Source organism: Cynocephalus volans, chromosome 4, assembly GCF_027409185.1.
Source record: "Cynocephalus volans isolate mCynVol1 chromosome 4, mCynVol1.pri, whole genome shotgun sequence".
NCBI lineage: Eukaryota > Metazoa > Chordata > Mammalia > Dermoptera > Cynocephalidae > Cynocephalus > Cynocephalus volans.
This window is the reverse complement of record NC_084463.1, coordinates 105,978,130-105,992,209: the sequence shown is the minus strand read 5'-3', so window position 1 is coordinate 105,992,209 and position 14,080 is coordinate 105,978,130. Positions and strand designations below refer to the sequence as shown.

The following is a 14,080-nucleotide window of genomic DNA, read 5'->3' as shown; positions in this document are numbered from 1 at the left end:
GCACTAATTTACAGTCCCACCAATAGTGTAGAAGAGTTTCTTTTTTCCACATCTGCACCACCACTTATTCTCAGTGTTTTAGTTAATAGTCAGTCTAGCTGGGATGAAATGATATTTTAGTGCGGTTTTGATTTGCATTTCCTGATGATTAGTGATGTTGAGCATTTTTTCATGTACCTCTTAACAATTTGTATGTCTTCCTTTGAAAAATGTCTATTCAGTTCCTTTACTCATTTTTTAGTTGTATTAATAATTAATTAACTAACTAACTAACTAACTAACTAGCTAATTAATTAATTTATTTATTTATTACTGTGAAGTTGATTTGAGTTCCTTGTATATTCTGGATATTAATCTCTTGTTGGATGTATTGTTTGCTAATATTTTCTTCCATTCAGTAGATTGTCTTTTCACTCTGTTGATTGTTTCCTTTGCTCTGAAAGAGCTTTTTAGTTTGATACAATCACATTTGTTTATTTTTCTTTTGTTGCTTGTGCTTTTGGGGTCTTAGTTGTAAAGTCTTTGCCCAGTCTTACATACTGAAGTTTTTCCCCTAAGTTTTTTTTTTTTTTTTTAAAACTTTCAGGTCTTATATTTTAAGTCTTTAATCCATTTCGAGTTGATTTGGCCTATGGTCATAGGTATGGATCTAGTTTCATTCTTCTGCATAAGGATATCCAATTTTTCCAGCACCGTTTACTAAAGAAACTATCCTTTTCTTTATGTAACTTCTTGGTGCCTTCATCAAAGATCAGTCAGGTGTAAGTACCTGGGTTGATTTCTGGGTTCTGTATTCTGTTGCATTAGTTCATATGCCTGTTGTTGTGCTAGTACCATGCTGTTTTGTTTACTATAGCTTTGTAATATAATTTGAAGTCAGGTAGTATAGGTGTTTTTTTTTTTTTTGCTTAGGATTTCTTTGGCTATTCGGGGTCATTTGTTGTTCCATGAGAATTTAGGATTTTTTTTTTCTATTTTGGTGAAGAATGTCATTGATATTTTGATGGGTATTGCATTGAATCTCTAGATTACTTTGGTAGTATGGGCATTTTCACCACGTTAATTCTTCCAATCTTGAACAAGGAATGTCTTTCCTTCTTTTGGTGTCCTCTTTGATTTCTTTCAGCAGAATTTTGTAGTTCTCATTGTAGAGATCTTTCACCTCTTTAGTTAAATTTAGTCCCAGGTATTTTATTCTTTTGGTAGCTATTGTAAATGGGCATGCTTTCTTGATTTCTCTTTCCTGCTTGTTTGTTGTTGATGTATAAGAACACTACTGATTTTCATGTGTTGATCTTGTATCCTGCAAGTTTAGTGAATTTGTTTATCAGCTTTAGGAGATTTTTGGTAGAGGTGCCAGTGATGAAATACCCAGTGAATTATGATCATAAATTTCTGAAAACAATTACACAGACATGGAAATAAAGACACACAAAATCATAATAGCAGACATTTGAGTATCAGAGTATGTGTTATTTAGAAATATCTTTATCATTACTTCTTTCTCTTTTTCATCTTCTGAGCATTTACTATTTTTGAATTAGCAATAATAAGTAGCTAAACACATATAATATCACATTCACATAGATATCTTTGGCTTACTTTTAATTGCTTTAGACAAGAATCTCCAACTTCCAGTCCTCATGGTGCGATATCTGTGGCATGTGAATTGCTTTCTTCCCAAAGGAGTTCCTCCTTTGGAGGCCAGTTATGATTTGTGGTTGGGGAAGTTGGTTTTTTTTTTTTTTCACCAAATGTATGAAGGTTCATATCACGCTTTTCCTTAGGGCTGGGTGGTCTCTGGGGGCTCTTACACCCTATTTTACATTGAGACTTGGGACCCCTGAGGGTATAGGAGAGTATACCTGTTTCCTGAGGGAACTCAGCTAGACTAAGTACTTCCAATCCAAAGACTATAAAGTGAAGCCAGGGTGCTGTCATCACATACATTCCTGGCCCTCTCCCTGGGATGAACACCTTTCACATTCCTTCTCATCTGGAGCTATAATGTAGATAAAGGAGGATTTGTGCCTCCCAGACATTTCAATCCTAGGCTTATTGTATGACAAAGCCAAGTCTTGCTCTAGTCAGTCTGTGCCATCATAAGGAGCAAAGGCACTGACCTACAGAGGATATTGCTAATCCCTCAGACTGGAAACAGAAAATGGTCATTCCACATTCAAAGTAGGGACAGCATTGGTAAGGAATGTGAGTTCTCGGTGGGCAAATCACAGGTTATATGCTCTCAAAATCTCCTTTAGAGTATAGGAAACCCTTTCTCCTTACATTTATTCATTTTTTGAAATATCTGCTGCAATGCCAAAGACAGAGAATTAGAAAACACAACGTTAAGATACCTTAAATCTGGAAAAGAAATAGGTACATACTTTTGCCTCCGAGTCACGAGCCTACCCCTCCCCACCTGCTTCCCTTTCTTAAATTCAGTCATGCAACTTGCAGTCATTCATTAAAATTTAAATTTACTGAGTAGTCTTTTTTAATCCATGTACTGTCCTTATTCATGGGGTAAAATAGGGGGTAGATTTGTCCCACACACTAAAGCAGCTCATAGGTCACTAATGGGATAGGATAAATATAAATCGTTCTAGCACAGGTTCCTAGGTTATCATCGTCATTAAAAAGTAGATAAAATATGAGGGTTGTAAAGAGAAATAAAAATGAATTTCAAATAATAAATCTGGTTTGGCTTAAGAGAGGTGAGAATGTGCTTCTCCAGTATTTAGTGCAGACAGCACAAACTTCTGTATCTTTGGAAAAGCTATTGTACACTGTATCTTGGCGATATAAAAAGCCTATGATAAAAATGAACTGATAGACTCATCATAAGGATATGATTAAATTCATATATTAATTTAAATAGCAAATAAGTAAATGTATTTTATAGATAGAAAAAATCAAATAGTACTAATGCTATTTTTTACCTGGGCTTGTGAATAAATATTTTAGTTAGTATGAAAATAAGCTATTTGTGTGCAAGGTAGGCCTAAATTTATCAGAATAGAGACACAGAAAGTCCTTCTGCTAAGTGCCAAATATACATTGTCCAGCACACACATGATGGAGGGTAATGGACTTATAAAAAATTTAACAGATAGAATTGGTTTAACTTAATTTAGTGACTATACACTTGAGGCATTTGGAATTGAAAATTTCACTGTGTCATTAAAAGGCTGGATTTTACATTTCAGAAGAAAAATTTCAGAACAAAAACAGCAAAGAAAAATAGTATCAGAGACTGTAAAGCTCTATTATCTGCATATAGCATTTTGCTGATATTCTTATTCTGAGTATTGGAGAGGCTGTTGTTCAGTTGCCTGACAGAAATTTATTCTTTGTCCCACTTTCTAAATTCCTTCAAACAAACAAACAAACAGACAAACAAGCAAACAAACAAACACCATTTTCGGCCACCATTAAAGAAGCATAGCATGGAAGTGAAAATTAAGTAAAAACTTAAGTCTCCTTGGTTTTCTTAGCTTCTAAGTACCTGATTTGTCCATATATTTTTCTGGAGGCTGGGATCAAGTGATAATCCAAAGGAGCCTGTTTTCCATTTCAAACAGCCAGAAGCAACCATGGGTGCTGCATGCAATTTGTGTCAGGTGGCTGCCCAGCGTGGGATGATGAGGAAACAGCAGAAGCAGCAGCAGTGACAGTATCAATCACTGCACTTCCCACAAGATCATGGGAACATAGACACCTAGATCAGGTAACGGAACCTACTGTCAAGGAGTGACGAGATATTGTGATTGACATTAGTTGGTATGTGTTGCGGTGATATGCTGCTTTGTTGTCAATATTATAGTTCCAATGCTTGCCTATATTCTGTCTCCTTTTTACTCTTCCAGAACCGTAGGCAAAAATAAGGAAGTGGGGGAGCATCAGGGTATGTCTAAATGGTACTTGTAATCAAATTATTTCCCCTTTGAAAGAACAAATATAAATCGTCTATACAATCCTCTCGCTGTTTATCTGGCAGATGACTGGAATGATGCACAAGTGAGCAATTGTAAGAAGAAGGAGCCTTAGAGAGCCTGCATTAGAAACATGATTAGAAACATGAAACCTCATTTTCCTCCAGAGAAAACAAACATCTTCAAAATTATTCTAAAGGACAAATTTGATTTGAAAAATGCAAAAGGGAAAGCAAAGAAATACATGGATGTGGCTAGGTGGTCTTTAAAGTGGACAGTGAGAGTAAAGACAGAAAGGAAGAACTTGTTATTATAAATATTTCTGGATTAAAAATAAAAGTTTTATTTTCTGAGGACACTACAGAAATTGGATGTTGAGATGCCCTGTGAAGATTGGGACACATTAGAATATAAAGAATTCTAATTCTATAAAGAATTTATATCCAAGATGAGGTGGAGAAATACCAGAAAAGATAAAAAAAGATGCTAGTTTAGATAACATGGTGGAAATGACATTATTGTCCCAGAGAGAGAACTCAGAGGTAATGCCTGTCTTTGGCATGGGTTGAAGTGGTGAGTGTAGTCTTGAGCATGACAAATTTTAAATTCCATGGACATTTATAATGGAAATATCCAGCATGTGTTTAGAAGGTTTCAGCATTTCTGACATAGCTTATTTATGAAATTAATTATCTAAAAGTTATCTTAATGTTGCTTATACTTGAGGTCATACAGTTAAAATATTTCCCAGGTAATATGCTTCTCAAGAATTACATAAAAACAGACAATTTGGAAAGGAAATGAATGAAATCAATTACATGGGTAAATTACAGGGTATTTGAGTCAGGGATATTGATCCTTCTCCTTCTATGGACAATCAAATCAGATTGAACTCCAGAGTCATTATTCCTATAATTTATATCTATATAACATTTATACCTGCATCTCTAATGATTAGTATGTCCAGTTCACCAGAGTACTAACCTAGGAGTAAAATAAACTTCTGATTATTTTTCAGAACTCTTTGTGGTGGGTATCATTATCTTCACATTATAGATGAGCAACAGAAACTTCAAGAGCAAAGTAAACCTCACCAAGTCACACGATTGGTAGAGTGGAAATATGAATAAAGTGCTACTTGGTAGAAATAGCCACAGTTTTATTACATATTGCCACACAAAATTAATTTAGTGAACAAATTTCAGGCCATTCTTCACACAAAATTACAGCTTGCTGTTGTAATATATGTGCTCCTTCAAGACAGGATACACGCTGATAGACTGTATGAGTGTTGAAATCAAATGTGAATACAATTTATGTTCCTGAATCCAGTTGTGTTGTATCCCACATTATTCAACCTTTCTGTGTCCCAGTTTCTACTTCTAGCAAGTAAAAAAAAAAAAAATTATAGCTCTGTAGTTATGGCTTTTAAATTATTTAGAGTGCTTAAAGAACTTTTGAAATATTACCTGAAATATACTATTATTCAATAAACTGTATATTCTTAGTCGTTAGTATTCAAAATTGTTGGTACTATTATAAATGCAATTTTCTTGCAAATTTAAGTTTGTATTTGTAAGGAAAATCTGAATCAAATTTCTGTTTCTTAATTTCCTCTCCTCAGAATAGAGACTTCTGGAAAACGAAAGTTCATCTATTAAATTAGTTATGCCGATTTACAGCAATTCCTATGTGGACCCCCAATCTTTTATTCTTAATGGAATTCCTGGTCTGGAAAGATTACATGTATGACTCTCCCTCCCACTCTGCACAATGTATATCATCTCCCTTGTGTACCTCATTTACTATGAAGAGTCCTTACATCATCCAATGTATTTCTTTCTGGCCATGGTCTCCCTCATTGACCTCCTTACCTGCACCACCACCCTACCCAATGTACTCTGCATCTTCTGGATCAATCTCAAAGAAATTATCCTCAATGCTTGTTTAGTCCAGATGTTCTTTGTCCATGGGTTCACAGGTGTGGAGTCTGGGGTGCTCATGCTCATGGCTCTGGACCGTTATGTGGCCATTTGCTACCCCTTGCGGTATGCTACCATACTCACTAACCCCCTCATTGCCAAAGCTGGGGTTGCTACCTTCCTGAGGGGTGTGCTGCTGTTGATTCCTTTCCCATTCTTGGTCAAGCGTTTGCCCTCCTACAGAAGCAATATCATCGCCCATATGTATTGTGACCACATGTCTGTGGTAAAGTTATCCTGTGCCAGCACCAAGGTCAATGTCGTCTGTGGTCTGATGGCTGCCCTCCTGATTGGAGTGTTTGACATTTGTTGTATATCCATGTCTTACACTATGATCCTTCGGGCAGTGGTCAGCCTCTCCTCAGCAGATGCTCGGCAGAAGGCGTTCAGCACCTGCACTGCTCATATATCTGCCATCATCATCACCTATGTCCCAGCACTCTTCAGTTTATTTACCCACCATTTCGGGGGACACACCATTCCCCCTTCTCTTCACATTATTGTGGCTAACCTGTACCTTCTTCTTCCTCCAACTCTAAACCCCGTTGTTTATGGGGTAAAGACAAACAGATCCGAGACAGTGTTACAAAGTTTTTCCAGGGTGAGAAAGTTGCAAGCTGATACAAGACAATTGAAATTAGATAGAAGAGAGAGAGACCAGTGAAACATAGTAAAGAAGGTCATGTGTGGAATCTTGAGTTCACTCATGTGTGGTATACATTTTTTTAAATCTCCCCTAGAGTATGTTTTCCATTACTACATTGGGGAAATTTATAGCTAATTCTGAATTTACATCTTCCCTTATTTTTTTCCCTATCATGAGTTTATTTTAAAATGTAAATTAATTTAAATGTTTGTAATTGATAGGTAAAATTGAATGTACTGATCATGTACAACATGATGTTTTGTGATATATAAATATATATGAATATGTCTCTGTATATACACAAACACATTGTGGAAAGGATAGTTTCTGTCATAGAAGTAGAATATGGAATGGTGGTTATCGTCAGTATACTTTTAAATAAGTCATTGTTATGTGCTAACAACAACTTTCCTGTAATGTGTCAATTTAAGATATTTTCTTACCCTTTTGGGAGAGTCCTTAAGTTTCTCGTCTATGTTGATAATCCTCTTTATATTTAAGAATAAAATGTTTTTTCAGAACATTTTCCAGCTTGAGCAGTTTTTGAGGCTAAAATTCATTTGATAAATCAATTTTATGAAACATGGGTTTTTTTTTGTATATTCAATTTAGGAACTGTCTAATGTCACCCCAGCTCTTAGAATAGACACACAAGACTTATTTACCTGAAGACTTATATACTCCATGAGTCACAATGCCAGAACTATTTGATATGTGGTGTGGCTTACCAGTTGAATTCTAACTAATCGATAAAATGATTGACTGATTCATTCACTCATTTAAGCTTTATTTGTTCATTGTTTTATTTTCCATATTAGTGGGTATTGTTATTAGTGCAACTAAAGCCTAAAATAGACATATTCCCTCTTCCTGGTGGTCACATACATGCTATTATCACAATACATTTATAATAAGTTTATTTGTTTATTTAGCACCAAAATATGCTGTCTTTGAAAGCACTGGATATATCTTTATCTTTTAATTTCAAGCTCTAACATAAAGGAAATCAAAAAGTATAAACACAGCAAATATTTTTATTAACTATTTTATTTATTAAGAATATTCATGAGATACAAAGAAAATAAAAAATAAAAATAAATAAAAAAATAAAGTTAATTTATTTCAGAACGAGAGAACAAACCTAAGGATTCTAGAGATGTGGGGGAGAGATGTGATAGGTCAGGTAAAGGGCATAAAGAAATATCATGATTTGTAAGAATGAATATACTAATAATAAAACTTTAAAATTAAAAAAACACTTCTGATGCAAAAAAAATAAAAAAATAAGTTAATTTTTAAAAAACTCAAAGATGCATGATTTAGAGAGATTTGTTTTTTTCTTGATTATTTTGTAGTGATTGTAAATCTTGAAAGTGGAAACTAATCTCATTTAAATTTTTATCAAACAATGGTTTGTTGCCTTTATTTTAATGTTTTTGAATGATTTAGGAATAAAGATTGCTATTTCTTTAAACAAATATACCGTGGACAATTTAAAATCTTGAACGCAAAAATAAAATAGCTTCTGAGTTAAAAATAAATAAATAAAAAAATAAATACAACAAATATTTATTAAATGGCTAAATGAATGAGTATACATTCGTTTAAGTCCTATGTTAGGTACTAACAATTGGAACACTGTAGACATTCCCCTTGTCAGAAAAAAGCTCATAGTCCAGTTGGGATTTGAAATATCGATAAACACATGTTGAATTGAGTGCTACACTAATAGTCTTACGGAAGGTGTGGAAGAGTAAAGTAGTCAACTCAAACTAGAAAGTAAAGGGAGCAGCTGTGTTTACTGGAACGTCTTCTTAGCAGCAGATGAATAAAAGAGTGAATGAAAATTTAGTCACTCAAGTAAACAAGTATGCACAGAATTAGATTATAGCATAGAAGATCAAAATAACAGAGTTTTGCACAAGTCCTAAAACATCCCAGAAGATAATCATCTAACTTTGGGAGAATTAGAAAGCCATAGAGTGATGGCATTTAAAACAGGATGTAAATGATAAGAAAAAGCCTATTTATCAAGGAGACAGAGTTTTATTTCTTTCTCCGGTCAAGGTAATATATTGCCTGGTGGCCGAATCCCTTCAGAACGAGTGCATGCCATTTATAAACACCTTTATAATGAGGGATTTATGTACCTATTGTCTTAAAATTTTTATATATCAGCAAATAGAAGGGGTATTAAAAGTAGATACATATTTGCTCAATGATTATTAAAGAATTATGCCGATAATATACAGGTAAAAGCAACAAAGATTTAAAGAATGGCATTTAGTAAACATCATATTATAGAACGCTATGCAGGCCAGTTTACTCATTAAATTAAAAAATATGTATAATATGTATTTTAGCCCTCAAAAATAATAAATGCAATATCGTATGTAAAACACCTATAGCGTTTTTGAATATTGTTTTATTTTTCATCAGTTATTTAGTGATCTTGGGTCTTTTTCTATATTGAATACAATTGCCCATTAAGAATACTGGTGGCATACATAATACATAATGCCTACAACTACTGCATGTGTGAAAAAGTCTTAGACATACTCTTTCCACTATAACCTCTCAGTTCAGTCATATTTTTTTCTGGCTTTCTGATCATTAGTCGTCTATCTCCAGCTTCCTCCACTTTTACCTCTGGAATATCTAATACAACTGCTGTTTTGAAGTGTTATACATGGGCCCCTGAGGACTTGAAGACCATTTGGAGGTATCTATGAAGTCACAACAAATTTCATTGTAATACTAAAGCATTCTTTCCCTTTTAACTTTTATCCTCATATACAGAAACTTTTTCAAGAGTCCTCATGATGTATGATAATATTGCATAATAAACTATATCAACATTTGGAAGATCTGCCTAACTCAGTGAGTCAATATCTATAAGTATGAAAAATGCTTGATGTTACAGTGATTAATTCAAGTGCAAGATATACTAATGGAGTTTTAATGCAAAAGCATACCAAAAGTTTACTGATATGGCTTCAGATTTTACATTGAAAGTAATCTTTGAGAAACTATTTTTCATTGACTGTCCTATAGTACCAAAGAAGAATATCTGTATTTATCTAAAAAAGTTATTAACAGCTCAACTCCACCCTCTTCTATGTATCTGTGTGAGATCACATTTTCTTCATAAACATTAAACAAAACAACATATTTCAACATATTGCATGCAGAAGCAGATATAAGAATGTAGCTGTTGTCTACTGACTTGGGCATTAAAATACTTGAAAAAAATTTTGAATGTAATGTAATTAAATAATTATTTTATTAGTTATGAATATTCATGGGGTACAAAGCAAATTGTCACCACTTGTGCCTAAGATATGATGGCCAGATCCATACTGGCAGCATGACCATTACCACAAATTGTTATTATATCTCATGTCCCCCACCCAATTATCCCCCCAGTTATCCCCTACTTCCCTCCACATCTCCCTTTCCCCACACCACTTTGTATCCCTAGGTATGTTCTCTCACTCTGTAAGTCCAACGCACCACTTTGGTCTTTCTTTCCTTCCTTCTTTCTCTCTTAGCTCTCACTTATGAGTGAGTACATACAATATTTATTCCTCTGTGGTTTGCTGATTTCACTCAAGTTTCTCCAAGCTCATCCATGGTGTTGCAAATGGGAGAATTTCTAAAATGAAATTAATTTTTACAAAAAAAGTTTTTTTGTTATTGAGAATCTTGATGTCAATATCTTTTTTTAAAAAAAACTATTTTATTTTATCAATATACAATGTGATTGATTTTTGTGTCCCTTTACTGAATCCTCACTCGCCTCACCCTCTCCCCCCTCCCTCCCATCAAGCTCAAATCTGTTCACTTGTCTTAACAACTTCAAGGAATTGTGGTTGTTGTGTCTTCTTCCTGGCCCTCTCCCACCCATTTGTTTGTGTATTTGTTTATTTTTAGTTCCCACAAATAAGTGAGAACATGTGGCATTTCCCTTTCTGTGCCTGGCTTGTTTCTCTTAATATAATTTTCTTAAATACTTCAAATGTGCATTTCACAATTTCTAGCAGTTGTATAAGGTTTGCATTGAAGAGACAAACTTTTATTTGGTAGGGAATGTAACAAGATTTTGATGGTATTCTGGGTAAAGAATTGATTCTTGACTCAATAGACAAAGAGCAGAATATTTTGGTGAAAAAGTTAATTTTCCACGGGATCCAGCTCAGGGAGTAATAATAATTATGATCTCCAGCATGGAGCTGGTGCTTGCCTGGAGCATAAGAGTAGGAAAGATGCAATGTGAAGACTTGAAGTCAAGGCTAGAATATTGTCATGTGATAGAACATGTAGCATTTCAGATGCCAAACCAGGAGAAAGAAAATCTATTCCTAATAAAATGCTTGCAGTGGGCCACAGATTCACTGATGAATCGTGTTCCCTTCTTCCTTGTCTCTTCAGTTTTCCTATCCCTCATCCTCCCTTTTATGTGTCTGTCATCCCCATCACCTGGTGCCCCCCTTTCTCTCGTAGTCCATGACAGAGTTCTTATCATCATTGTCTCTTTCTGTATACATTCCTCCCTTACACCTGTCCAGAGGGAGAGTAGCAATTGGTAAATGCTATGAACTCAGCCACACCCAAGTGTTTGCAGGTTTTGCTGATGAATCTCCTCCATTTTCTACCACCTCCTTGTATTAATTTCTAAGACTTATTTTATACTTCTTTCAAAAATCTCTTAGAATTTTCTTTGAGAAGTTGTTTATTCTGTTTCCATGGCCCTTTTCCTTTGCCTATATCCCTATCTTTCATTTAGATAATACTGATATAAATATATGAATATTCTCCTTGGTAAGAAATCAATACAACTTAGATAAACATGATATAGTTTTTATAACTGAAGAAGCTGTGCAAAATTATGCAGTTAAAAGAATAGTGGGAGTAAATTAAGTAACTAAAACAAGATTTAAAGGCCTTTTACACAGATCCTGAAGCTATTTATTTTTATGGCTTTCCCTCAAGACCAGGTCCTCATTGGATCAGAAAATACACACTTTTTTTTTTTTTTTTGGTGTACATGTCATTTAAAATTTGTTCAACATGAAAAAAACATTCGGAATCTATGCAATGTAATGTTCCAAACTGTCTCGAATTTACATTTGGAATCTGTTTAAAAGAAAATTCCACAAACAACTTAGAAGAGTACCCTTTTCCCCTCATCCTCACTAGCATTTGATATTCTTGGTATTCTTATTAATGGACAGTCTAACTGGGGTGAGATGATATCTCAACGTGGTTTTGATTTGCATTTCCCTGATGATTAGTCATGTTGAGCATTTTTTCATGTGTCTCTTGGCCATTTGCATGTCTTCCTTTGAAAAATGTCTATTCATCTCTTTTGCCTGCTTTTTAATTGCTTTGTTTTTTTCCTGTATGGTTGTTTGAGTTCTTTGTATATTTTGAATATTAGACCTTTGTCAGATATATAGTTTGCAATTATTTTCTCTCATTCTGTAGGTTGTCTTTCCACTCTGTTGATTATTTCCTTTGCTGTGCAGAAGGTTTTTAGTTTGATATAATCCCATTTATTTATTTTTTCTTTTGTTCTTGTGCTTTTTTTTATTCATAAAGTCTCTGACCACTACTTCCTGGAATGTTTCCCTGTGTTTTCCTTTAGTAATTTTATGTTCTTCTGTCTTATATTCAGTTCTTTAATCCATTTTGAGTCGATTTTGGTGTATGGTGAGAGGTACAGGTCCAGTTTCATTCTGCATATGGATGTCCAATTTTCCCAGCACCATTTATTGAAGAGGCGGTCTTTTCCCCAATGTATGTTCTTGTTGACTTTGTCAAAGATCAGTTGGCTGTAAGTATGTGGATTGATTCCTGGCTTTTCTATTCTGTTCCGTTGATGCAAGTGTTTGTTTTTTTGCCAGTACAATACTGCTTTGGTTACAATAGCTTTGTAATATAATGTGAAATTGGGTAATGTCATGCCTCCAGCTTTATTTATTTTTTTCCTCAGGATTGCTTTGGCTATTCACTTCATATGTTATTCCAAATGAAGTTAGGATTACTTTTCTTTACCTGTGAAGAATCAGCTACTGTGGAAAACAGTATGGAAGTTCCTCAAACAACTGTATATAGAGCTACTATATAATCCAGCAATCCCACTAGTGGGTATATATCCAAAGGAATGGAAATCATCAGGTTGAAGGGATATCTGCACTCCAATGTTCATCACAGCTCTATTTGCAGTAGCCAAAATATGGAAACAATATAACTGTCCTTTGACAGATGACTGGATAAGGAAAATGTGGAATATATACACAATGGAGTACTACTCAGCCATAAAAAATGAAATTCTGCCATTTACAGCAACAGGGATGAGTCTGGAGAAAAATATAAGTGAAATAAGCCAGACTAGCAAAGAGAAATACCGCATGTTCTCACTTATAAGTGGGTGCTAAGAAAGAAGGGAGGAAGGAGAGATAGAGAGGGAGGGAGGGAGGGAGGAAGATCTCTAGCAAAAGAGACCTTGAACTGTGATGTCTAAAGGTCATTAAACAGTACATTGTTACACTACTCATTGTCCCATAGCAAAGTTTGTCTAAGTAACTACCCTCACTTTCCACACATCTCCCCAGCACACCTCCTCCACTCCACTCCACTCCAACAGCAAACCTTGAGCTAGGTTGCAACTGTCTACCTTCTAATAAGCCACTCCTATTCTTTCTTTGCTAATTCTTTCCATGCTAGGTTTACTTGAGTCTTGTTACTAAAATCACATGGTTATATTTACAGGATCATCTTGATCTGACCAATCCTTGTCAGCAGTTCAACTTTCCAGTTTTGGCAGTAGTTCAAAAATTAGCACTTTTGTCCTGCTTTGATTACATCAAAGAAAGCCTATATTCTCTCTATAAAATTTTTCAGTAATGTCCCATATAACTTGCTCAAGGGAATGCAGTGTAGATAATAAAAATATGTGAATGAATGAATGAATGCTTGACTTAATAAGGGTTTGGTACTTCTCATATTCAAACTCTGTCTGAAGTCAATATCAGGTTTTTCATACTCCATAATTTCAAAGGAATTTCTTGACTAAAAAAACAGAAGAAATATGTACATCTCTATTTTATTAGCAATTTTTATGCACTTGTAGTAATGATTTTACTAAAAATTTGAATTTAGGTTGGACACAGCATGCTTTCCTTTCGGATTTTCTGCCATTTCCCCTTTTTCTTTATTAGTTTCCAATCCATCCTCCATGCTAGATTTACACTCATGAAGCCCTTTGGTTTCTAAGGATTAATGACTGTCTGTACTGCTTTAATATAGATAGTATCTTTCTCAGATCAGACAAATCTGTACAAAAATTGGCACCATATCTTTGAATTGCTATTTCCTGTAAGCTCACATATCACCTTATTTCTCTGAAGTATGTGTTATTAAAGCATGAAGTCTGGTGTATGTACTTCTAGAAGTTACTTAAAGAAGCATTTAAAAAATTAATATTTTACTTTGTTCTTGTTTTGTTTAGCTTT

The 14,080-nt window shown here is 34.5% G+C and overlaps 1 pseudogene; it reads left to right on the top strand.

The window, feature by feature from the left end:
• The first annotated feature begins 5,603 nt into the window (after nucleotides 1–5,603).
• LOC134375726 (olfactory receptor 52N5-like) lies at nucleotides 5,604–6,538 on the top strand (annotated as a pseudogene).
• Nucleotides 6,539–14,080: the final 7,542 nt, after the last annotated feature.